General features: G+C 47.2%; 1 long non-coding RNA gene across 2 annotated transcripts in view; it reads left to right on the forward strand.

Moving 5' to 3' along the window:
- Positions 1–530: 530 nt before the first annotated feature.
- The window catches only part of LOC134929177 (uncharacterized), a 60,720-nt gene continuing 33,992 nt past the window's right edge, over positions 531–27,258 (forward strand). Inside the window, exons 1-2 of one of the 2 annotated variants that reach the window (XR_010178349.1) lie at positions 531–637; positions 8,679–8,735. This is a non-coding gene — a long non-coding RNA (uncharacterized LOC134929177). The other variant, XR_010178348.1, reaches the window with a different exon arrangement.

Raw genomic sequence — 27,258 nt, forward strand, 5'->3', positions numbered from 1 at the left:
GGAAGCAGAGGAGACCCTCAGCAGTCAGCAGCGCCCACTCATCATCAGCCCTCCCTAAGACAGGGCAAACAGGTGTTCCTCTCATGTGACTGTGAGGAGGGGGAGGGAGCCTGGTGCTATCCCTGACTGATCTGTGTGTTATACGGCTGCTAGAGGCTGCAGCTTGTGTAGTTGGTACCCTGCTGTTGGTAACGTGAAGTCAGGAGTCTGAGCAGTAAGGCAGCGCCTAGAACATGCTATTACATGCAAGTTATGAGATGACTACTAGTTAGCCTATGGATGCTTACTACGCAGGCTCGGAAGGGTTGCTACTACACACAGTGCTGTAAGCTGTGCTCCCTATCTGTAGTCTCCCAGTGCATAGCTGTGCTTACATCACATATGGACACTCTCTGTTACAGTAGCACCTGACAGTAGAACCTTTGCAGGATGTGTGGTGAGAAGGAGAAGAGCCATCAGTGCTCAGTGTCCCGGCCTGTTGCCCCCCGCCCCGCTCTCTCAGAGACAGGCAGACAGATGCCTCCTATCACCGACATTATTAGCTCTGTCGTTTTCCTGCCCTCGCTCACTCCCTCCCCCTTCCTGTGGGGTGTGGAGTGGAGGAATTAGAAGTGGTGCTCTGCCTGTCTCCTTGGAGGTGAGAGGGGGGAGGGATGTAAAAGTGGGTCAGGATGGAATGTAACCAGACTCTGCCCCTCCTGCAGATACAGGCTGCTCTGCCTTCCTGTTATACAGCCGGTCCGCTGCTGCTGCTGCTGCTGCTGGCATTCCTCTGTTGATATTCGCTGATGGTAACCAGGGGACCCTAAAGGATGTTTCTGTCATCCTAGAGAAAGAAAATGTAGTTGCCAAAGTAACAAAGTTTGGCTTGAAGGCAGTGATGCAGTAACTTTCTTAGGTGAGCGCCCTGATTGATAGGTCACTGGTACTGTGCCTAAGGCTGTTTGTTAGGTGAGGCTAATCTTCCTTGTAACCCTTTGAAGAAGGCTACACTCTTAAATACTGAAAGGGTTACATGAATGTCTGTATGCTGTGCAGTAATTCCTGGTACCATACAGACATGTAACTTTGCTTTGACTGCTGATTTGTAAATTAAGAAAAAAGTTTTAAATAAATATTCTGTATTTAATCCATTAGCAGTGCACCCGATGTATTACATTTACCACAAGCATTGAGTTGTGAACAACTGTCATCCATTAACTTCTGTTATTAAATGCTATTATTGTGGAGCTATTTGCCCTTATATCAGGAAACTTAATTGGGATTGTGAAATTAAAGCAAAACCTTGTAGGCATCCGCTGCTTTAAAAGAAGGCATGTACCAAAGGGTGGTACAGTCCCATCCCATCCCTGCATTGAAGTGCTGGGTGCTGGCCTGATTCCTTTTATCTTTTAATTTTGTGTTTGCAATTAAGCAGACTGACACTTCCAGCTGTAGTGCTCTCATAGATGAGGGAAATGCATGTGAGCAGATAGAAACATATGCAGTTACAGTGTGCGTGAGCCATCACATTGGGTCGACCTGAGTGTGTGAAAAGCACATCCGTGTCCAGGATGACAGATCTACACAGTCTAGATAGACAGTCAGTAGGTCCGCACCATATGCGCTTAAGGTCGACAGGTTCAAAAGGTCAACACGACAGTGGTCAACACAAATGGTCAACGCATGTTTTTGGGTTTTCACATGTTTTCCCAACATTTGCTTGATTTACTATCCACGTGGGCTACAACTGGGAATTGTAACCTGTGGCAAAAGCAGCGAGCTACCTTGCCTGAAGCGTGCCGAACGAAGTAAGTCTGCGAGTCTACGTTTCCTGCTGATGGTGATCACAGAACATGAAATATACAAGATGTGGCCAAAATAATCATGTCGACAATTCTGGTGTCCACCATTGGCATGTCGACCTTTTGACCCTATTGATCTTTTGTACCTTAACCACTCTCGACCTTTCATCTGTCAACCTTTTGTACCTGTCGACCTAATGTATGTTGACCATATGGTGCCAACCTATTGATTGTCGACAGTGTAAATTTTCTAGATTACACTAGGTTCATAGCTGAAAAGTTACATTGCAGTGGATGAGTACTCTACCACAATATGTGAATCTTGTTTATCACTTACATCGTGTTACGTATTTTCTCATACTTCCTAGAGAATGCTGGGGTCCACTTCAGTACCATGGGGTATAGACAGTTCCGCAGGAGCCATGGGCACTTTAAGACTTTTCAAGGGTGTGAACTGGCTCCTCCCTCTATGCCCCTCCTCCAGACCTCAGTTTAGAAAATTTGCCCAGGCAGACTGGATGCACTCCAGGGGAGCTCTACTGAGTTTCTCTGAAAGACTTTATGTTAGGTTCTTTATTTTCAGGGAGGACTGCTGGCAACAGTTTCCCTGCTTCGTGGGACTTAGGGGGCAGAAGTAGGAACCAACTTCCTGAATAGTTCCATGGCTCTGCTTCTGGCTGACAGGACACCATTAGCTCCTGAAGGGTACTAAACGCTAGCTGCGGCTATGTGCTCACTCCCATAGCGTGCCGTCAACCCCCTTGCAGAGTCAGAAGACAGGTGAGTGTACAAGAAGAAGGATCATCATCGTGACGGGTAAAAGGTACTGGAACGCTGCGCGCCATGCTACCCAGTAACACAGGCACAGCAGGGCGCGGGGGGGGGGGGGGGGGGGGGGGGGGTGCCCTGGGCAGCATGTAGCCTACTCAAAACTGGCAGATAAGGGAACATAAGATGCTGAGGCACAGTCCTACCCCCGCCAGTATAAAAATTTGTATTAAAAAATCTGATAGGAAACGCGCCATTGCGGGGGCGGGGCTTCTTCCTCAGGCAGCCAGCACACTGCTCAGCGCCATTTTCACTCCTAGCAAGCTGCAGAGAACGCTGGTCCTCCTCCACTTCTGAACCAAGTATCAGGGTGCAAAACAGGGGGGTGCACAGTGTAATTTGGTGCTATATTGTGTATTTATCAATTTAAAAGCGCTATAGGTCGGTGGGCATTTTGTGTTTCACAGGATTATTATAACTGGCGCTGGGTTGTGAACTGGCAAATCCTGTCTGTGTCCTTCTGACAGATTTTACTGTGGGTCTGTCCCCTATAAGTCCCAGAGTGTCTGTGGTGTAGTTGTGCACGTGTGTAACATGTCTGAGGCAGGGAGCTCTTACCCTGAGGGAGCCATTTTAAGAACACAGAGTTGTAATGTGGTGGCGCTACCGGCACAGCACGAGCCTGAATGGGTGAAAGAATTACGTGATAGTGTGAATCATATCAGTAAGAGATTGGATAAGTCTGAGTCTCATGCAGAAAGCTGGAGAAAATCAGTGGAAGATGTGATTATTCATAGTTCTGCCTGTTCATCCACAGGAGACAACTCTGGGTCACATAAGAGATCATTTGCACAAATAGTACCAACTGATACCGACACAGACTCTGATTCCTGTGTCGACACTAGTGATTCCAGGGGAATAGATCATAAATTGGCAAAAAGCATTCAATACATGATTGTTGCTATAAAGGAGATCTTGGAAGTTACGAAAGCCCCTCCTGTACCTCAGGAGAAGGCTTATTTTTATTTAAAAAAAAGAAATTAAATGTAACTTTCCCTCCTCACGAGGGAGTTTGGGCAAACCCTGAAAAGAAGTATCAGATTCCCAAAAGAATTCAGGTTGCTTATCCTTTCCCAGCAGAGGACAGGAAAAGATGGGAATCACCCCCCCCCCCCCCCCCCCCCCCGTTTTAGACAGTGCTTTGTCACGATTAACTAAAAAGGCGATTCTTCCTGCACCTGGGACGGCTTCACTAAAGGAGCCGGCAGACCGCAAGTTAGAGACTGCATTAAAATCTATTTATGTGGCCAGTGGTACGCTACTCGGGCCCACCATTGCTTGTGCGTGGGTGAGTAGTGCTATCGAGAAATGGTCGAACAATTTGTCATCTGAAATTGACACAATAGATAGAGATGAGGTACTCCTAACGTTAGGTCATATCAAAGACGCTGCTGCATACATGCTAGAAGCCATGAAAGATATTGGGCTCTTGGGTTCAAAAGCCGCTACCATGGCAGTCTCAGCTCGAAGGGCGTTGTGGATTCGCCAATGAAATGCTGACGCAGATTCCAAAAGAAATATGGAGGCTCTCCATTATAAAGGTGAGGCCTTGTTTGGAGATGGGCTGGATGCTTTAGTCTCTGCGGCTACCGCAGGTAAGTCGACATTCTTGCCTTATGCTCCTGCACCGGCGAAAAAGTCACATCACTCTCAGATGCAGTCCTTTCGTCCCAACAGATACAAAAAGGGTAAAGGTTCCCCTTTCTTTGCAGGTAGAGGGAGGGGAAGAGGAAAGAAGTCCACAGCGTTTCCAGGATCGCAGGAGCAGAAATCAACCCCTGCTTCTGCCAAATCTGCAGCATGATGCTGAGGCTCCCTTGCGGGAGTCCGCTCGGGTGGGAGCACGTCTGAAACTTTTCAGTCAGCTCTGGGTTCAATCGGGCCTGGACCCATGGGTCTTGCAAATAGTGTCCCATGGATACAAACTGGAGTTTCAAGACGTCCCCCCATGCCGATTTTTCAAATCGACCGTGCCAGCTTCTCTTCCGGACAGAGAAGTAGTATCAGCTGCCATTCAAAAATTATGTCAGGCTCAAGTCATTGTACTGGTACCCTTGTCACAACAGGGAGAAGGTTTTTATTCAAGCCTCTTCGTGGTTCCGAAGCCGGACGGCTCGGTCAGACCAATTTTAAACCTGAAATCTCTGAATCTTTACCTAAAAAGGTTCAAATTCAAGATGGAATCTCTGAGAACAGTGATTTCCAGTCTGGAGGAAGGGGACTTCATGGTATCAGTAGACATAAAAGATGCTTACTTACATGTTCCCATTTATCCTCCTCACCAAGCGTATCTGAGATTCGCAGTACAGGATTGCCATTACCAGTTCCAGACGTTGCCGTTCGGGCTCTCCACAGCACCGAGGGTATTCACCAAGATGATGGCAGAGATGATGGTCCTTCTTCGACAACAAGGAGTCAATATAATTCCTTACCTGGACGATCTCCTGATAAAAGCGAGATCCAGGGAACGGTTGGTGCAGAACATTGCACTCTCCCTGTCAGTACTCCAACAACACGGTTGGATCATGAATTATCCAAAGTCACAGTTGGAACCGACAACAAGATTGTCCTATCTGGGGATGATACTGGACATGTAAGTACAGAGGGTATTTCTTCCAGTGGAAAAGGCTCTAGAAATCCAGGGAATGGTCAAGCAAATTTTGAAACCAACAAGAGTGTCGATCCATCAATGCATTCGGTTGTTGGGAAAGATAGTAGCGGCCTGCGAGGCCATACAGTTTGGCCGATTCCATGCCAGAGTTTTCCAGTGGGACCTGTTGGACAAGTGGTCCGGATCCCACCTACACATGCACCAGAAGATAATCCTGTCCTCCAAAACCAGGATTTCACTCCTGTGGTGGCTGCACAGTTCTCACCTGTTAGAGGGACGCAGGTTCGGGATTCAGGACTGGGTCCTAGTAACCACGGATGCAAGTCTCCGTGGTTGGGTAGCAGTCACACAGGTAAAAAGCTTCCAAGGAAAAGGGTCAGGTCAGGAAACCTGTCTTCACATAAACGTTCTGGAATTGAGAGCCATTTACAACGGCCTTCTACAAGCGGTGCATCTTCTTCAAGATCAACCCGTGCAGATCCAGTCGGACAGTGTAACAGCAGTCGCGTACATAAACCGTCAAGGCGGAACGAAAAACAGAGCGGCAATAGCAGAGGTGACAAAGATCCTCCTCTGGGCAGAAAGACATGTAAGAGCTCTGTCAGCAATTTTCATTCCGGGAGTGGACAACTGGGAAGCAGACTTCCTCAGCAGACACGATCTCCATCCAGGAGAGTGGGGCCTCCACCAAGAAGTCTTCGCAGAGGTGACAAGTCTTTGGGGAGTTCCTCAAGTAGACATGATGGCATCTCGTCTCAACAAGATGCTTCAGAGTTATTGTTCCAGGTCGAGAGACCCTCAAGCAATAGCAGTGGATGCACTGGTGACCCAGTGGGTGTTTCGGTCGGTATATGTCTTCCCTCCACTTCCACTAATACCTAAAGTTCTCAAAATCATAAGAAGGACAAGGGTTCGAGCAATCCTCATTGCACCAGACTGGCCAAGGAAGGCTTGGTATCCAGATCTTCAGGAGCCGCTCATAGAAGATCCTCAGCTTCTTCTTTCTCGCGAGGACCTGCTGCAGCAGGGGACGTGCGTGTATCAAGATGTACCACGGCTACGTTTGATGGCATGGCTGTTGAGCGCCGGATCCTAACCCGAAAGGGTATTCCCAAGGAAGTCATTCCCACTCTTATTCAGGCCAGGAAAGGAGTAACATCTAAACATTACCACCGTATTTGGAGAAAATATGTGTCTTGGTGTGAATCCAAGAAGGCTCCTACGGAAGAGTTTCAGTTAGGACGTTTTCTCCGTTTTCTGCAGGCTGGTGTGGATGCGGGACTAAGATTGGGTTCAATCAAGGTCCAGATTTCGGCCTTGTCAGTTTTCTTTCAAAAACAATTGGCCTCCCTTCCAGAAGTTCAGACATTCGTGAAAGGGGTGCTGCACGTCCAACCTCCATTTGTGCCCCCAGGGGCACCTTGGGACCTTAATGTGGTGTTGCAGTTCCTTCAATCAGATTGGTTTAAACCTCTACAGGAGATAGAATTGAAGTTTCTCACTTGGAAAGTGGTAAACTCTTGGCCTTGGCATCTGCAAGGAGGGTGTCTGAATTGGGGGCCTTGTCTCACAAGAGCCCTTACCTGATCTTCCATGAAGATAGGGCAGAGTTGATAACTCGCCAACAATTTCTTCCAAAGGTGGTTTCGTCTTTCAATATAAACCAACCTATTGTGGTGCCAGTGGCTACTGACACCTTCGCTGCTTCAAAGTTTCTTGATGCGGTTAGAGCTTTGAAAATTTATGTCGCAAGAACAGCTCAGATACGGAAAACAGAGGCTCTGTTTGTCTTGTATGCTCCCAACAAGATTGGGTGTCCTGCTTCTAAGCAAACTATTGCGCGCTGGATCAGAGGGATGATTCAGCACGCTCATTCCACGGCAGGATTGCCGATAACGAAGTCGGTAAATGCCCATTCTACTAGAAAGGTGGGCTCATCCTGGGCGGCTGCCCGGGGGGGTCTCGGCATTACAACTTTGCCGAGCAGCTACTTGGTCAGGGGCAAACACAATTACAAAGTTTTACAAGTTTGACACCTTGGCCGATGAGGACCTCAAGTTTGGTCAATCGGTGCTGCAGGGTCATCCGCACTCTCCCGCCCGTACTGGAGCTTTGATATAACCCCATGGTACTGAAGTGGACACCAGCATCCTCTAGGACGGATGAGAAAACAGGATTTTAATACCTACCGGTAAATCCTTTTCTCCTAGTCCGTAGAGGATGCTGGGCGCCCGACCCAGTGCGTACTTTACCTGCAGTTGTTAGTTTGTAGTTACACAAGTGTTGTGTTACGGTTATTTTTTCAGCATGTTGCTGCAAATTGTTCATGCCCGTTGGCATGTGTTATGTTGAATGCCATGTGGTGCGGCATGGTTGAGGTGTGAGCTGGTATGAATCTCACCGTTAAATTAAAAGTAAATCCTTTCCTCGAAATGTCCGTCTCCCTGGGCACAGTTCCTATACTGAGGTCTGGAGGAGGGGCATAGAGGGAGGAGCCAGTTCACATCCTTGAAAAGTCTTAAAGTGCCCATGGCTCCTGCGGAACCGTCTATACCCCATGCTACTGAAGTGGACCCCAGCATCCTCTATGGACTAGGAGAAAAGGATTTACCGGTAGGTATTAAAATCCTGTTTTCCACTATTATCATGTTACTTTTGCCATTTATTATCACACTTCCCATGAAACGAAATATATATGTTATAAATAATAATTGCTGATGTTGAATTTGGTATTGATTTCATCCAATTTGATAAATCATCAAAATTTTAAGGGGCAGATTCACTTTGTGTTTGTACACTAATTCTATGTGGGTTATCTGGGCTGGAAAAAAAATTTTTTTTTTCTTTTCTTTTCTTGTATTTCATAGATGTACAAACAAAATATAAGCAAGGCTATCCTCCCATATTAATCTGATATGTGTGTAGCCATACGTTGTGATGGAATGTCGCAATTAATCTTTTATTTAAATTTTTTTTCTATGTTTTGAAGTATTAAAATAATAATAATAATTAATAATAATAAAATTATTAAATAACTGCTACTGATAAGCAGGTGAAATCAATATTTGCAGTGACATTAAAAATCCTGTAGTTTCAAAAAACAAAACACAGTAAAATCATTTCTGAAGCCTGTGAGCCACATCGATGGGAAGTTTAGTGCTCAAGGACAGCTTCCACTTTATTTCTGCCTGTTTGTAAGCAATGAGAGGAGACTTCTTGGAAAGCATTTGAATACATTGGGGATACTTAGAAAACATTTGCATGGAAACTCTGTGCAGATCAAACAGGGACAGTACGTAGAAAAACACTGTCAGATTTTATAAATGTCCCCCAAATAGCACCATGTACTTCAGTTATCCTAGATCTGATCTGGCAGCTGAGATTAGTATTTTGAATAAAATAAATTTTTTTGTAAGAAATTTGCATTAAGTAACACTTGACAGTTTTTTTTACAGGTTTCAACAGGTTCAAGTTCCACAAGCAGTTTGAAAGGATGATAAAATGTCAATAATGTAGGTACATCTCAATTTAATGGAATGCAAAGGTCATTAAAAAAAATGTAAGAACACTTTTTTAATTGTAATAAATAATTCACTGAGGTTCACATGTTCTAATTCTTTGAGAGTGATTCATACCCCTTTCAGACTTATACCACTTTTATGTAAACACAGCTTTGACCGAGATTTCCAGACACAGTTCCAACCTGGGTTAGACCCTATTCACACTACACATTGGACCCAGGTTATTCCCAGGTCAGCCCCACTGCTTTTATACCGGGTTCAAATGCAGGGTTACTTGACCCAGGATATTTAAAAGTGGTGGTTTTAGACTGCACCTCAACCTGGGTTGAGCTGGCTCTACCCGGCAATATCCCGGGTTATATTTGCGGTGTGAAAGGGGTATTACACACTGAACCCAAGTCTGCCCTACATGTTGCTCACAGACCCTCCCTTGAGGCAGACCTCTGTATACACTACCAGCTTTTAAGTATAACCTGGGTCGGATAACCCAGGTTGAGCTGTTTACACTGCAATGTAATACCCCTTTCACATCTCCAATGCCGGATCCCGCCCGGGAATTAGAAACGGGTCCTTCCCGGGTGGGATCCGGCATTGGAGACTCTCCTATCTCTTCTGCTGGCTTCCAGACCCGGCATATTCCTGTGTCAGTTGCCATTGCGGCGGGGGGTGAAGCCAGGGGTGGAGGCGGCGCTGGGTTATGAGCTCATCTCAGCACTTCCTCTCCCTATCTTGTATACGGATCCAGGATCGTATTGACCCGGGAATCGGTTTACAGAGCCACTGACCCGGTATTCAACCCGGGAATAACACTTCTTATAACACGGGTTGAATTACCTGGTCAGGCGACCCAGGAAATCCGACATGGCGCTTTCACACCGCACACTGGTTATTTGTGCTGTGTGAAAGGGGTATTACCTGGGTCCAACCCTGGTAGCTACCAGGGTCAGATTCCCTGGTCACTCGACCTGGGTTATTTTTCAAGGACCCTTTTACACCAAGCTGGGAGCAATAACCCGGGTCAAAGTCTTGGTGTACAAGGGGTATAGCCAGGTCACACCTGGGTTATTTCTCTAACGTCCTAGTGGATGCTGGGGACTCCGTAAGGACCATGGGGAATAGACGGGCTCCGCAGGAGACTGGGCACTCTAAGAAAGATTTAGTACTACTGGTGTGCACTGGCTCCTCCCTCTATGCCCCTCCTCCAGACCTCAGTTAGAATCTGTGCCCGGACAGAGCTGGGTGCATTTTAGTGAGCTCTCCTGAGCTTGCTAATAAGAAAGTATTTTAGTTAGGTTTTTTATTTTCAGAGAGCTTCTGCTGGCAACAGACTCTCTGCTACGTGGGACTGAGGGGAGAGAAGCAAACCTACTAACTGTGGCTAGGTTGCGCTTCTTAGGCTACTGGACACCATTAGCTCCAGAGGGATCGAACACAGGACCTGACCTTGTCGTCCGTTCCCGGAGCCGCGCCGCCGTCCCCCTCGCAGAGCCAGAAGTCAGAAGCCGGCGGGTTGAAGCAAGAAGACGTCAAAATCGGCGGCAGAAGACTCCTGTCTTCATATGAGGTAGCGCACAGCACTGCAGCTGTGCGCCATTGCGCCCACACTAACCCACACACTCCGGTCACTGTAGGGTGCAGGGCGCAGGGGGGGGCGCCCTGGGCAGCAATTGATTACCTCCTGGCAAAAAGCAGCATATATACAGTTGGACACTGTTATATGCATGAGCCCCCGCCATTAATTTTACACAAAATCGCGGGAGAAGCCCGCAGCTGAGGGGGCGGGGCCTTCTTCCTCAGCACTCACCAGCGCCATTTTCTCTCCACAGCTCCGCTGAGAGGAAGCTCTCCCCTGCAGAAGCACGATAGAGAGGGTGAAAAAGAGAGGGGGGGGCACATAAATTTGGCGTAAAAACAATATATACAGCAGCTACTGGGTTAACACTAAGTTACTGTGTGATTCCTGGGTCATATAGCGCTGGGGTGTGTGCTGGCATACTCTCTCTCTCTGTCTCTCCAAAGGGCCTTGTGGGGGAACTGTCTTCAAATAGAGCATCCCCTGTGTGTGTGGTGTGTCGGTACGTGTGTGTCGACATGTCTGAGGTAAAAGGCTCCCCCAAGGAGGAGATAGAGCAAATATGTGTGTGAGAGGGTGTCTCCGTCGACAACGCCGACACCTGTTTGGATATGTGTAAGTGCTGAGGTGAATTTATTGCACAAAAGATTAGAGAACAGACAGGAAATCTACCCATGTCTGTCCCTATGTCACAGAGACCTTCAGAGTCTCACAATGCTCACTATCCAAAATAATAAACACTGATATCGACACGGAGTTTGACTCCAGTGTCGACTACGATAATGCAAAGTTACAGCCAAAATGGCTGAAAGGTATTCAATATATGATTATTGTAATAAAAGATGATTTGCATATCACTGATGACTCATTTGTCCCTGACACAAGGGTACACATGTTAAGGGGAAGAAAGCTGAGGTAAATTTCCCTCCTCTCATGAGGAAAAAGAGCGGGAATTTCCAGACAAGAGACTGCAGCTTCCCACAAAGAATTCTCAGGTAGTATCCTTTCCCCACTAGGGCCAGGATGTGATGGGAATCTTCCCCTAGGGTGTCACGTTTGCACAGAAGGTAGCACTAGCTATTCTCAGGGATCCTGCAGATAGCGTGCACATTCTAGTACACTACTCAGACCGGCGATTGTGTCGGCATGGGTTTATAGCGCTGTGGCAGCGTGGACAGGTACCTTATCAGCAGAGATTAGATATATATATATATGTATATATAGAGATATATATATATTAAAGATGCTGTCTTAAGAGATAGGTATATATGTATAAAACATGCCCAAAGAGACATGAGTATACTGGGTCCTAGAGTCAAAGCTATGTCGATTTCTGCTTGACGTGTCCTGTAGAATGTGCAATGGACAGATGATGCCGACTTAAGAGGCATATGGAAGGCTGAGGATTGTGTGGAGAAGGGTTCTCGGACCTGGTCTCCACAGCTATGGCTGGTAATTCTGATATTTTGCCTTATATTCCTGCACAGCCTAGGAAAGCACGACATTATCAAATGCAGCCTTTTGAATAAAGAAACAAGAAAGTCCGAGGTGCGTCCTTTCTTGCCAGAGGCGGGGGCAGAGGAAAGAAGCTGCACAACACAGCTAGTTCCCAGGAACAGAAGTCCTCCCCGGCCTCTACAAAGATCCACTGCATGTCGCTGGGGCTCCACAGGCGGAGCTAGGCCCGGTGGGGGCACGCCTTCGTAAGTTCAGCCACAAGTGGGTTCACTCCCTGTTAGATCCCTGGGCAATAGATATTGTGTCTCAGGGATACAAGCTGGACTTTGAGAAGAAGCCCCCTCACCGACGGCCCTGCCGGCTTCCCCCCACGAGAGGGAAACAGTGTTAACTGCAATTCACAAATTGTATCTTCAACAGGTGGTGGTCAAGGTTCCCTTCCTTCAACAAGGAGGGGGTTATTATTCGACCATGTTGTAGTCCCGAAACCAGACGGTTCGGTCGGACCCATATTGAATTTAAAATCCCTGAACATATACCTGAAAAGGTTCAAGTTCAAGATGGAATCGCTAAGAGCGGTTATTGCAAGCCTGAAAGGGGGAGATTTTATGGTGACTCGGGACATAAAGGATGCATACCTTCATGTCCCCATTTATCCACCTCATCAGGCGTACCTCAGAATTGCGGTACGGGATTGTCATTACCAATTTCAGACGCCGTTTGGTCTCTCCACGGCCTCGAGAATATTCACCAAGGTAATGGCGGAAATGATGGTGCTCCTGCGGAAGCAAGGTGTCACTATTATCACGTACTTGGACGATCTCCTCATAAAAGCGAGATCAAGAGAGCAGTTGCTGAACAGCGTATCACTTTCTCTGGAAGTGTAACGGCAACACGGCTGGATTCTATATATTCCAAAGTCGCAGTTGGTTCTTACAGCTCATCTGCCTCTCCTAGGCATGATCCTAGACACAGACCAGAAAAGGGTTTATCTCCCGATAGAGAGAGCTCAGGAGCTCGTGACACTGGTCAGGAATCTATTAAAACCAAAAACAGGTGTCAGTGCATCACTGCACTCGGGTCCTGGGAAGGAGGGTGGCATCATACGAGGCCATTCCCTTCGGCAGGTTCCATACGAGGACCTTCCAAATGGGACTTACTGGACAAGTGGTCCGGATCACATCTTCAGATGCATCGGTTAATCACCCTATCCCCCAGAGCCAGGGTGTCTCTCCTGTGGTGGCTGCAGAGTGCTCACCTTCTTGAAGATCGCAGATTCGGCATTCAGGACTGGGTCCTGGTGACCACGGATGCAGGCCTCCGAGGGTGGGGGGCAGTCACACAGGGAAGAAATTACCAAGGGCTGTGGTCAAGGCAGGAAACTTGCCTTCACATCAATATCCTGGAACTAAGGGCCATATACAACGCCCTAAGTCAAGCGGAGACCCTGCTTCGCGACCAACCGGTTCTGATTCAGTCAGACAATATCACCGCAGTGGCTCATGTAAACCGCCTAGGCGGCACAAGGAGCAGGGTGGCGATGGTAGAAGCCACCAGAATTCTTCGCTGGGCGGAGAATCACGTAAGCGCACTGTCAGCAGTGTTCATTCCGGGAGTGGACAACTGGGAAGCAGACTTTCTCAGCAGGCACGACCTCCACCCCGGGAGAGTGGGGACTTCATCAAGAAGTCTTCGCGCAGCTTATAGGTCGGTGGGAACTGCCACAGGTGGACATGATGGCATCCCGCCTCAACAAAAAGCTACAGAGGTATTGCGCCAGGTCAAGAGACTCTCAGGCGATAGCTGTAGACGCACTGGTGACACTGTGGATGTTCCAGTCGGTTTATGTGTTTCCTCCTTTTCCTCTCTTACCCAAGGTGCTGAGAATCATAAGGAAAAGAGGAGTGAGAACAATACTCATTGTTCCGGATTGGCCAAGAAGGACTTGGTATCCAGAGCTGCAAGAAATGCTCACAGAGGACCCATGGCCTCTGCCTCTAGGGCAGGATCTGTTGCAGCAGGGACCTTGTATGTTCCAAGACTTACCGCAGCTGCGTTTGACTGGCATGGCGGTTGGACGCCGGATCCTAGTAGAAAAGAGGGATTCCGGATGAGGTTATTCCTACGCTGATAAGGGCTATAAAGGACGTGACGACTAAACATTATCACCGTATACGGCGAAAATATGTTGCTGGGTGTGAGGCCAGGAATGCCTCTACAGAGGAAGTCCAGCTGGGCCGTTTCCTTCACTTCCTACAGTCGGGAGTGACTTTGGGCCTAGAATTGGGGACCATTAAGGTCCACATTTCGGCCCGATCCTTTTTCTTCATACAAAAACTAGCTTCTCTACCTTAAGTTCAGACGTTTGTAAAGGGAGTGCTGCATATTCAGCCCCTTTTTTGTGCCACCAGTGGCACCTTGGGATCTTAACGTGGTGTTGAGTTTCCTGAAATCTCACTGGTTTGAGCCGCTTAAGACCGTGGAGTTAAAATATCTCACGTGGAAGTGGTCGAAAATTGGCGGCTTTGTCATGTAAAAGCCCCTATCTGGTTTTCCATATGGACAGGGCAGAAGTACGGACTCGTCCGCAATTTCTGCCAAAGGTGGTGTCATCTTTTCATGTGAACCAACCTATTGTGGTGCCTGCGGCTACTCGTGACTTGGAGGATTCCAAGTTACTAGATGTAGTCAGGGCTTTGAAGATTATGTAGCCAGATCGGCTGGAGTCAGGAAACCTGACTCGCTGTTTATCCTGTATGCATCCAACAAGCTGGGTGCTCCTGCTTCAAAGCAAACTATTGCTCGCTGGATCTGTAACACGATTCAGCAGGCTCATTCTGCGGCTGGCTTGCCGCCTCCAAAATCAGTAAAAGCCCATTCCACAAGGAAGGTGGGCTCTTCTTGGGCGGCTGCCCGAGGGGTCTCGGCATTACAACTTTGCCGAGCAGCTACTTGGGATGAAATCCTGGGATGCTCGATCTGGATATTGCTTTGGGACCCTTTCAGACTAAGCAAAAACTTGGGTTGGTGCGCGTTCATGTGTAATATAAATAACCCGGGAAATTTTTGCTAGTCTGAAAGGCGTATCAGCGGAGAGTGATAAACTACCAACCAGCTCCTAACTGTCATTTTTCAAATACACTGTGTGGTTTATTTACTAAGCCTTGGATGGAGATAAAGTGGACAGAGATAAAGTACCAGTCAATCAACTCCTAACTGTCATTTTGAAAACACAGCCTGTGACATGGCAATTAGGAGCTGATTGGTTGGTACATTATCTCCATCTACTTTATCTCCATCCAAGGCTTAGTAAATAGACCCTACAGTCTGTAACATGTCAATTAGGAGCTGATTTGCTGGTACTTAATCACTCTCCACTTTATCACTTTTCAAGGCTTAGTACATCTCCCCCTTAGACTTAATATAATTTAAACATTAAAAAAAAGATATAAGTCCTGATTCAGAGGTGGACGCAATGCTGATGTTTGCGCAACTGAACATGCACGAAAACTTGCAATAGAGTTGGCAGCAGAAAATCATGGGCTTTGACTCAGTGAAGGCCTGAAGTGTTTGTAATAAAAGGCTGTCCCATGGGCGTGTCAGTGAGATCCCAAATGCAGATCCACAACCACAGTGACAGAGGCCATGTTTAGAGGCAGTGGCAGCTCCAGAGGTGGGGCTGCAGCACAGTCCAGAATTCAAATAGGGGAGCCACACCAACTGCCACTCCAAACACTGCCAAGCATTGTCGGCTGGGAATCACTGGCAGTTGGTGTGGCTTCCTTATTTTTAATTTTGAACTACACTGCAGCTCCACATCTGGAGCTGCCACTGCTTTAAGGGGAAGGCTAACATTATCATTTGTATATTACCGCTACAGCTGTTTTGACAGCTGCTGCTATTGTGGGTGCAGTACCGTCGACCTCTGAATCATGCCCATCACCTTTAAAAATCCCTGGAAATTATGGACATTGACAGTCGTCATACGTAAACATATTGTTAAAATTGTTTTCTTGATGAGTGGCATGATGGGCATGACCAGAGCATGGCACTCTACTGAATCTAGACTAAGTAGTGCACCTGATTTTGCATCCAAGTGCTAAAATTAGACTTTATGCTGTAAAATTAGATCTTTCTGCAGCGGGGTACATTGGTTTCCACAGGGAAACAACGGGGTGTAGAGATAGATCTTGATCCAGGCACCAACAGGCTAAAGCTTTAGACTGTCCCAGGATGCATTGTGGGGCCTCCTCTATAACCCCATCTCCAGGCACTGTGAGCTCAGTTTCGAGTTGGTGCCTGCAGAAGAAGGTCACTTAACAGGGGCTGCACTGGGCAGCCCTGAAAAAGCTTTTAGAAGACTTCAAGGACTGCAACACTTACATGTCAGGGTGACATTCTGTGCTGCGGCTCCGTCACCTCCCCAGTTGCGTTGCATACTCCAGCTGGCTCTGTTCCCGGGTACTTGCGGCGGAGACGCTCTGGCTCTGGGCACACGGTCGCAGACGCTCTCCTGGTTCGCGTGGCTGCTACTGAAGGGTGGAGGTAAGAGGGTCTCCCAGGCGGGACCCTCCATTAAATCGCGTTCTGATCCCTGTCTAGGAGACGGACTGCGACGCTGGTGTGGACACTGTAACTGGGCAGGGACCCCACTATATCCACCAGGGCAGAGGAGTACAGGTTGGATATATTAATATCCACTTTCAAAAAGGCTCCATAGTACCAGGTGGGGAAGTCCAGTATAGGGAAGAAGGCGCTTGACCCGTAGCCCCCAGCCCAGGGCGCCATCTACTAGTGGTGTTCCCGCCCTGGAGCTGCCTCACACTCTACCTCACTCCCTGACTAAAACGCTGGGCGCCATTTTCTAGAATAGCTGCGACTGGTCTTCGGGACTGCAGGGCAAGGTCTCCTTTGCAAACCCGCCTGTGCATCAGCGCCGTGGTCTTACAAACACTTAAGTATTCTACATGTCGTTATTAAGACAGCGTTAGCTAAGAACAAGTGTACCTGTGCCAGAATATATTGTATGAGTATTCTGATATATACATCCGGTCTGAGACCGTGCATTGTTTTATTTATATATATATATATATATATATTTCTCTAAACGTCCTAGTGGATGCTGGGGACTCCGTCAGGACCATGGGGATTAGCGGCTCCGCAGGAGACAGGGCACAAAAATAAAGCTTTAGGATCAGGTGGTGTGCACTGGCTCCTCCCCCTATGACCCTCCTCCAAGCCTCAGTTAGGTTTTTGTGCCCGTCCGAGCAGGGTGCAATCTAGGTGGCTCTCTTAAGGAGCTGCTTAGAAAAAGTTTTAGGTTTTTTATTTTCAGTAAGTCCTGCTGGCAACAGGCTCACTGCATCGAGGGAGTTAGGGGAGAGAAGTTCAACTCACCTGCGTGCAGGATGGATTGGCTTCTTAGGCTACTGGACACCATTAGCTCCAGAGGGAGTCGGAACACAGGTCTCACCCTGGGGTTCATCCCGGAGCTGCGCCGCCGACCCCCCTTGCAGATGCTGAAGATTGAAGGTCCAGAAACCGGCGGCAGAAGGCTTTTCAGTCTTCATGAAGGTAGCGCACAGCACTGCAGCTGTGCGCCATTGTTGTCACACACTTCACACCATTAGGTCACGGAGGGTGCAGGGCGCTGCTGGGGGCGCCTTGGGCAGCAATGTATAATACTTTTTATGGCTAAAAAATACATCACATATAGCCCTTGAGGCTATATGGATGTATTTAACCCCTGCCAGATATCTCAAACTCCGGGAGAAAAGCCCGCCGGAATAGGGGGCGGGGCTTATTCTCCTCAGCACACAGCGCCATTTTCCTGCTCAGCTCCGCTGTGAGGAAGGCTCCCAGGACTCTCCCCTGCACTGCACTACAGAAACAGGGTAAAACAGAGAGGGGGGGCACTTTTTTTGGCGATATTTTATATATTTAAGCTGCTATAAGGATACAACACTTATATAAGGTTGTTCCCATATATATTATAGCGCTTGGGTGTGTGCTGGCAAACTCTCCCTCTGTCTCCCCAAAGGGCTAGTGGGGTCCTGTCTTCAATAGAGCATTCCCTGTGTGTCTGCTGTGTGTCGGTACGTGTGTGTCGACATGTATGAGGACGATGTTGGTGTGGAGGCAGAGCAATTGCCGATAATGGTGATGTCACCCCCCAGGGAGTCGACACCGGAATGGATGGCTTTGTTTATGGAATTACGTGATAATGTCAGCACATTACAAAAATCAGTTGACGACATGAGACGGCCGGAAAACCAGTTGGTACCTGCCCAGGCGTCTCAGACACCGTCAGGGGCTGTAAAACGCCCTTTACCTAAGTCGATCGACACAGACCCAGACACGGACACTGAATCTAGTGTCGACGGTGAAGAAACAAACGTATTTTCAAGTAGGGCCACACGTTATATGATCACGGCAATGAAGGAGGCTTTGCATATCTCTGATACTGCAAGTACCACAAAAAGGGGTATTATGTGGGGGGTGAAAAAACTACCTGTAGTTTTTCCTGAATCAGAGGAATTGAATGATGTATGTGATGAAGCGTGGGTTAACCCAGATAGAAAAGTGCTAATTTCAAAAAAGTTATTGGCATTATACCCTTTCCCGCCAGAGGTTAGGGCGCGCTGGGAAACACCCCCTAAGGTGGATAAGGCGCTCACACGCTTATCAAAACAAGTGGCGTTACCGTCTCCTGATACGGCCGCCCTCAAGGATCCAGCTGATAGGAGGCTGGAAACTACCCTAAAAAGTATATACACACATACTGGTGTTATACTGCGACCAGCCATCGCCTCAGCCTGGATGTGCAGTGCTGGGGTGATCTGGTCGGATTCCCTGACTGAAAATATTGATACCCTGGATAGGGACAGTATTTTACAGACTTTAGAGCAATTAAAGGATGCTTTTCTTTATATGCGAGATGCTCAGAGGGATATTTGCACTCTGGCATCGAGAGTAAGTGCGATGTCCATATCTGCCAGAAGAAGTTTATGGACACGACAGTGGTCAGGTGATGCGGATTCCAAACGGCATATGGAAGTATTGCCGAATAAAGGGGAGGAATTATTTGGCGTCGGTCTATCGGATCTGGTGGCCACGGCAACGGCCGGGAAATCCACCTTTTTACCTCAGACCCCCTCCCAACAGAAAAAGACACCGTCTTTTCAGCCGCAGTCCTTTCGGTCCTATAAGAACAAGCGGGCAAAAGGACAGTCATATCTGCCCCGAGGCAGAGGAAAGGGTAAGAGAGGGCAGCAAGCAGCTCCTTCCCAGGAACAGAAGCCCTCCGCGGATTCTGCAAAGCCCTCAGCATGACGCTGGGGCTTTACAAGCGGACTCAGAAATGGTGGGGGGTCGACTCAAGAATTTCAGCGCGCAGTGGGCTTGCTCACAGGTGGACCCCTGGATCCTGCAGATAATATCTCAGGGTTACAGGTTGGAATTCGAGAAGTCTCCCCCTCGCCGGTTCCTAAAGTCTGCTCTGCCAACGTCTCCCTCAGACAGGGCGACGGTATTGGAAGCCATTCACAAGCTGTATTCTCAGCAGGTGATAGTCAAGGTACCCCTCCTACAACAGGGAAAGGGGTATTATTCCACACTATTTGTGGTACCGAAGCCGGACGGCTCGGTAAGACCTATTCTAAATCTGAAATCTTTGAACCTGTACATACAAAAATTCAAGTTCAAGATGGAGTCACTCAGAGCAGTGATAGCGAATCTGGAAGAAGGGGACTTTATGGTGTCCCTGGACATCAAGGATGCTTACCTGCATGTCCCAATTTGCCCTTCACATCAAGGGTACCTCAGGTTCGTGGTGCAAAACTGTCATTATCAGTTTCAGACGCTGCCGTTTGGATTGTCCACGGCACCTCGGGTCTTTACCAAGGTAATGGCCGAAATGATGTTTCTTCTACGAAGAAAAGGCGTATTAATTATCCCTTACTTGGACGATCTCCTGATAAGGGCAAGGTCCAGAGAACAGCTGGAGGACGGAGTAGCACTAACCCAAGTAGTGCTGCAACAACACGGGTGGATTCTGAATTTCCCAAAATCTCAGTTGACCCCGACAACACGTCTGCTGTTCCTGGGAATGATTCTGGACACGGTTCAGAAAAAGGTGTTTCTTCCGGAGGAGAAAGCCAGGGAGTTATCCGAACTTGTCAGGAACCTCCTAAAACCAGGAAAAGTGTCTGTGCATCAATGCACAAGAGTCCTGGGAAAGATGGTGGCTTCTTACGAAGCAATCCCATTCGGCAGATTCCACGCACAAACTTTTCAGTGGGATCTGCTGGACAAATGGTCCGGATCGCATCTGCAGATGCATCAGCGGATAACCTTATCGCCACGGACAAGGGTGTCTCTTCTGTGGTGGTTACAGAGTGCTCATCTGTTACAAGGCCGCAGATTCGGCATACAGGACTAAGTCCTGGTGACCACGGATGCCAGTCTGAGAGGCTGGGGAGCGGTCACACAGGGAAGAAACTTCCAGGGAGTATGGTCAAGCCTGGAGATGTCTCTTCACATAAATATACTGGAGCTAAGAGCGATTTACAATGCTCTAAGCCTGGCAAAACCCCTGCTTCAGGGTCGGCCGGTGTTGATCCAGTCGGACAACATCACGGCAGTCGCCCACGTAAACAGACAGGGCGGCACAAGAAGCAGGAGAGCAATGGCAGAAGCTGCAAGGATTCTTCGCTGGGCGGAAGATCATGTGATAGCACTGTCAGCAGTGTTCATTCCGGGAGTGGACAACTGGGAAGCAGACTTCCTCAGCAGACACGATCTACACCCGAGAGAGTGGGGACTTCATCCAGAAGTCTTCCACATGATTGTGAACCGTTGGGAAAAACCAAAGGTGGATATGATGGCGTCTCGCCTCAACAAAAAACTGGACAGGTATTGCGCCAGGTCAAGAGACCCTCAGGCAATAGCTGTGGACGCTCTGGTAACACCGTGGGTGTTCCAGTCAGTGTATGTGTTTCCTCCTCTGCCTCTCATACCCAAAGTACTGAGAATTATACGGCAAAGGGGAGTAAGAACGATACTCGTGGCTCCGGATTGGCCAAGAAGAACTTGGTACCCGGAACTTCAGGAGATGCTCACGCAAAATCCGTGGCCTCTACCTCTAAGACGGGACCTGATTCAGCAGGGACCGTGTCTATTCCAAGACTTACCGCGGCTGCGTTTGACGGCGTGGCGGTTGAACGCCGAATTCTAAGGGAAAAAGGCATTCCGGAAGAGGTCATCCCTACACTGGTTAAAGCCAGGAAGGAGGTGACTGCACAACATTATCACCGCATTTGGAGAAAATATGTTGCGTGGTGCGAGGCCAGGAAGGCCCCCACGGAGGAATTTCAATTGGGTCGATTCCTACATTTCCTGCAAACAGGATTGTCTATGGGCCTCAAGTTGGGGTCCATTAAGGTTCAAATTTCGGCCCTGTCGATTTTCTTCCAGAAAGAATTGGCTTCAGTTCCTGAAGTCCAGACTTTTGTAAAAGGAGTACTACATATACAGCCCCCGATTGTGCCCCCAGTGGCTCCGTGGGACCTTAATGTAGTTTTGGATTTTCTCAAATCCCATTGGTTTGAGCCACTCAAATCGGCGGATTTGAAATATCTTACATGGAAAGTAACCATGCTACTGGCCCTGGCTTCAGCCAGGAGAGTGTCAGAATTGGCGGCTTTATCGTATAAAAGCCCATATCTGATTTTCCATTCGGACAGGGCCGAACTGCGGACGCGTCCTCATTTTCTGCCTAAGGTGGTGTCAGCGTTTCACCTGAACCAGCCTATTGTGGTGCCTGCGGCTACTAGCGATTTGGAGGATTCCAAGTTGCTGGACGTTGTCAGGGCATTGAAAATATATATTTCAAGGACGGCTGGAGTCAGAAAATCTGACTCGCTGTTTATACTGTATGCACCCAACAAGTTGGGTGCTCCTGCTTCTAAGCAGACGATTGCTCGTTGGATTTGTAGCACAATTCAACTTGCACATTCTGTGGCAGGCCTGCCACAGCCTAAATCTGTCAAGGCCCATTCCACAAGGAAGGTGGGCTCATCCTGGGCGGCTGCCCGAGGGGTCTCGGCATTACAACTCTGCCGAGCACCTACGTGGTCGGGGGAGAACACGTTTGTAAAATTCTACAAATTTGATACCTTGGCTAAAGAGGACCTGGAGTTCTCTCATTCGGTGCTGCAGAGTCATCCGCACTCTCCCGCCCGTTTGGGAGCTTTGGTATAATCCCCATGGTCCTGACGGAGTCCCCAGCATCCACTAGGACGTTTAGAGAAAATAAGATTTTACTTACCGATAAATCTATTTCTCGTAGTCCGTAGTGGATGCTGGGCGCCCATCCCAAGTGCGGATTGTCTGCAATACTTGTACATAGTTATTGTTACAAAAAAATCGGGTTGTTCTTGTTGTGAGCCGTCTGTTCAGAGGCTCCTACGTTGTCATACTGTTAACTGGGTTCAGATCACAAGTTGTACGGTGTGATTGGTGTGGCTGGTATGAGTCTTACCCGGGATTCAAAATCCTTCCTTATTGTGTACGCTCGTCCGGGCACAGTATCCTAACTGAGGCTTGGAGGAGGGTCATAGGGGGAGGAGCCAGTGCACACCACCTGATCCTAAAGCTTTATTTTTGTGCCCTGTCTCCTGCGGAGCCGCTAATCCCCATGGTCCTGACGGAGTCCCCAGCATCCACTACGGACTACGAGAAATAGATTTATCGGTAAGTAAAATCTTATTATATATATATATATATATACTAGTCCAGTGCAGTTTTATTGTCTGACTAAATTAATTATCTGCATTGCCACTGTGACTGTGTGTGCCTGTATTTGCTGTGTGGATCTCACTTTCAGTGTATCCCATCTATATCTATCACTGTATTCTGTACCCTAAGGGACTCGGTGCGTCAGGGTCTTATATAGTGCTTCACAGTATTTACAGATTATAGTGTATTATACTGTGTGCTCAGTCACATAATACCGGATTTATTTGCTGGTGTTGTGTACTGTGTCCTCAGTCACATATTACCGGATTTAGTCACTGGTGTTTGTGTACTGTGTACGCGGTCACATACTAGGGGATTTATCTGCAAGTATTAGTACTCTGTCTGGCTGTATCATACTTAGATGCTCTGCGGTTGCATTCATTGTAAAAATGTCTAACACAAAGGGCGGAAAATCCGAGAACGTTCCTGCATCCTTCAGCACATGCGCCAAGGATTTGCCTGAGGTGGAAGTTTTGTATGACGGTCTGTGTACTATGTGCCATGTATCTCCCAGTCAGTCCGCTGCTCCTGTTACCAATTAGGAGCCACCTTGGGCGGCGTTCTCAACTATGCTCAATACGCTTGTGCAATGCCTTACGCCCCCTATGGGATCCCCTATGCCATTGCAGCCACATATTGTCCCTATGGTAAATCCGCCTTGGGCGGATAATTTGTCTACCCAGTTGCAGCAGTTAAATCAATCCTTGGTTAGACATAAGGCTGCCCCAAGTCACTCTCGTGTCACGGGGTCATCTAAGCGGGCTACTTCCTCCTCACAATCCACTAATATCTCAGAGGACTCCTCTGATGATGATGATGGGATGAATACTGTCCTATATTCTAGAAAGAGAAAAGAAGACTCTATCTTGGGGGCACTCTTTGAAATATAAATAGGGCCAGATATACCCTTAGGTATCATTAAAATATAACCTTTAATTGTATCTTTAAAATTAATAGGAATTTGAAAAGGAAAAATATATAAACACACACACAGGTTTATTCATATACACCTTGGGATCACTTGTCTATCACAAGGAGTTCAAAGAACACTGATTGCTCACTATGGAGCTTATTGGTTCAGAGAACACTGATTGCTCACCGAGGAGCTTGTTTTAATTATTTTTATTCAGATTTTTTTATAACCAATTATGATCTCTCACTGTTTAAACAACCATATCATGAATAGGTATTGATTTACCGAACGTCAGCTCCTATATTCTCAAACACATGTATAATTATAAAAATTCAAAATTTACCCAAATGGTATATACACAGTGTTGAGAGATGCAGAATGCCCATCATATTTATATGGTATCTTATGCGCTCATTAGTAGCCCGACATAAATAGTTGGTATAGAGAGAAAAAAGGAAAGAGTAAAAAAGATGATCAGTATGCCATGGTACATTGCTTCTACTGTCTCACCGTCATGAGCTCAAGGTTTTTGTTAGCTCAGCGGCCGGTGGATGAGAGGGCAGCGACCTTGAAATTTCTGACCAGAAAGAGGATAAGTGGCCGTACTGCTTTCCCTGTTAGAGCGGATGGAATGTCTCGATATCCTAGGACATTGCAGGACACTGCAGCGCAATCCAGGGATGAGTGTTAACCGAAATTGAGTACAATTCCTGCCTGTTTAATTTTCAGGTAATTGCAGGGAGATGATAGGGAGTGGTTCAATGTTAAACCAGTGCCGTGCACATTCTCACATAGAAATGCATTTATCAAAAAAGCCGTTCTCCACACAGGCTATTAGCAAAGTACTTTCCCAAATTTATTTTCAGGTATACTTTATCGGTATACTAATATTGTTAGGCTCACTTAACATAATTCATTATTTTCTCTAACATTTGACCATAGGTCACTGAACAATATGTGTTGGGCTAAAAGTAGCAGCAAACTCAGCTAGAATGAAAAGTTTTTATGACCGCAAACCCAGTCCAGCCGCTGAGATCTCTTTTCGTCATGTACTCTGGTCACTAGGACCGGTGCAGCGGACGGCAAATATGAAAACAGCAGCGCTTCGGGTATATATCCTATTTTCAGCTAGCTCTCATCCACGGATTGTGGTGCAGCGTCCTTGCTCTGTCCTATGATATCAAGGCGCTGCAACCGCTCTAACGTGGAAAGCAGCACAGCTACTAATCTTTTTTCCGGCCAGTAATACCCGAAGCGCTGCTGTTTTCATATTTGCCGTCCGCTGCACCGGTCCTAGTGACCAGAGTACATGACGAAAAGAGATCTCAGCGGCTGGACTGGGTTTGCGGTCATAAAAACTTTTCATTCTAGCTGGGTTTGCTGCTACTTTTAGCCCAACACATATTGTTCAGTGACCTATGGTCAAATGTTAGAGAAAATAATGAATTATGTTAAGTGAGCCTAACAATATTAGTATACCGATAAAGTATACCTGAAAATAAATTTGGGAAAGTACTTTGCTAATAGCCTGTGTGGAGAACGGCTTTTTTGATAAATGCATTTCTATGTGAGAATGTGCACGGCACTGGTTTAACATTGAACCACTCCCTATCATCTCCCTGCAATTACCTGAAAATTAAACAGGCAGGAATTGTACTCAATTTCGGTTAACACTCATCCCTGGATTGCGCTGCAGTGTCCTGCAATGTCCTAGGATATCGAGACATTCCATCCGCTCTAACAGGGAAAGCAGTACGGCCACTTATCCTCTTTCTGGTCAGAAATTTCAAGGTCGCTGCCCTCTCATCCACCGGCCGCTGAGCTAACAAAAACCTTGAGCTCATGACGGTGAGACAGTAGAAGCAATGTACCATGGCATACTGATCATCTTTTTTACTCTTTCCTTTTTTCTCTCTATACCAACTATTTATGTCGGGCTACTAATGAGCGCATAAGATACCATATAAATATGATGGGCATTCTGCATCTCTCAACACTGTGTATATACCATTTGGGTAAATTTTGAATTTTTATAATTATACATGTGTTTGAGAATATAGGAGCTGACGTTCGGTAAATCAATACCTATTCATGATATGGTTGTTTAAACAGTGAGAGATCATAATTGGTTATAAAAAAATCTGAATAAAAATAATTAAAACAAGCTCCTCGGTGAGCAATCAGTGTTCTCTGAACCAATAAGCTCCATAGTGAGCAATCAGTGTTCTTTGAACTCCTTGTGATAGACAAGTGATCCCAAGGTGTATATGAATAAACCTGTGTGTGTGTTTATATATTTTTCCTTTTCAAATTCCTATTAATTTTAAAGATACAATTAAAGGTTATATTTTAATGATACCTAAGGGTATATCTGGCCCTATTTATATTTCAAAGAGTGCCCCCAAGATAGAGTCTTCTTTTCTCTTTCTAGAATATTTGGTTTTCTGACTCTGGGGAGCAACACCAACCCTGTATTATGGTGAATCTACCCGAGTAATCATAGGTATTTGGTTTTCTTTAAAGAATTAACCCCCCTCGTGTGTTCATTTTGTGTGTAACTGTGTCATCCAGGCACAAACAAGGGGGTATCTTGTTGCGGATCATCACAAATGTTTCTTCCATGAATACTGTCCTGTCAGACACTGACTCAGCTGCTTCTGACGAGGAATGTACAACTCAGGTTGATGCCCCTGACCTAGTGGTTGCTATTAAGCAAATCCTACAAATCGATGATGATGTGAATCCCACTACTGTGTCTAAGAAACCTGATAAATTTAAACGTCAGAAGGTAACTAAAACATTCTTACCACATTCTGACCATCTTGTGGAAATACGTCAAGAACCCTGGGCTTCTCCAAGGAAGAAATTCTCCTTGTCTAAAAGGATGGTAGCTCGCTATCCTCTCCCTACAGAGTTGTGTAACAAGTGGGAAAATTCACCTCCGGTGGATTCCCATGTCACCCGCCTTGTGGTGTCATCTACTATGCCAGTCACCACTGTCACCTCACTGAAGGAACCGACAGATAAGCGTGTGGAGGGTTGCCTGAAGTCTATTTACTCCCTTACAGGTGCTGTACATAGACCCACTATAGCAGCCTCCTGGGCTGCAAAAGGAATTGAAGCATGGGTTCAGGCATTAGAGGAAGAGCTGCCTCAGGATATATCTGACACTGCCAGATAATAACTTTCTCATTACCACCGCCGCCTATTACATTCAGGAGGCGTCCTCTGAGGCAGGTGTGTTGGTGGTTAAGGCAACGACTACGTCCATCCTAGCTCGCCATATTCTGTGGTTGAGGCCATGGAAGGTGGACCTGGACTCCAAAAAGACCTTGGAGGAACTCCCTTTTAAGGGGGACATCCTATTTGGGGAAGACCTCAATAAAATTGTGACTGACTTAGCGGCTGCTAAGACGGCTTTTCTCCCAAATACTAATCCTTCTGCACAGAAGGCAAAAGGTACACTTTTCTTTCCTTTCGACCTTAAGGGAAAGCAAACGGTCAGGCATACCAGAGACAGTCTCGTGCTCCCAAAACCACTAAGCCCAAGGCAAAACAATCCTGGGCTGCCCATCAGCCTGCTTCTAAACACGACAAGCCTGCTGCATGACGGGGCGGGCCTCCCCCTGGGGGACCCCTGGGTTGGAGGCCGACTTCTGCGATTCACCCAGGTCTGGTTAAAGACCATTTCAGACACATGGGTGCGAGAAGTTGTCTTTCACGGGTACGCAGTCTCTTTCAAGAGACGTCCCACTCGCCAGTTCTGCATAACT

Source organism: Pseudophryne corroboree, chromosome 5, assembly GCF_028390025.1.
Source record: "Pseudophryne corroboree isolate aPseCor3 chromosome 5, aPseCor3.hap2, whole genome shotgun sequence".
Taxonomy (NCBI): domain Eukaryota; kingdom Metazoa; phylum Chordata; class Amphibia; order Anura; family Myobatrachidae; genus Pseudophryne; species Pseudophryne corroboree.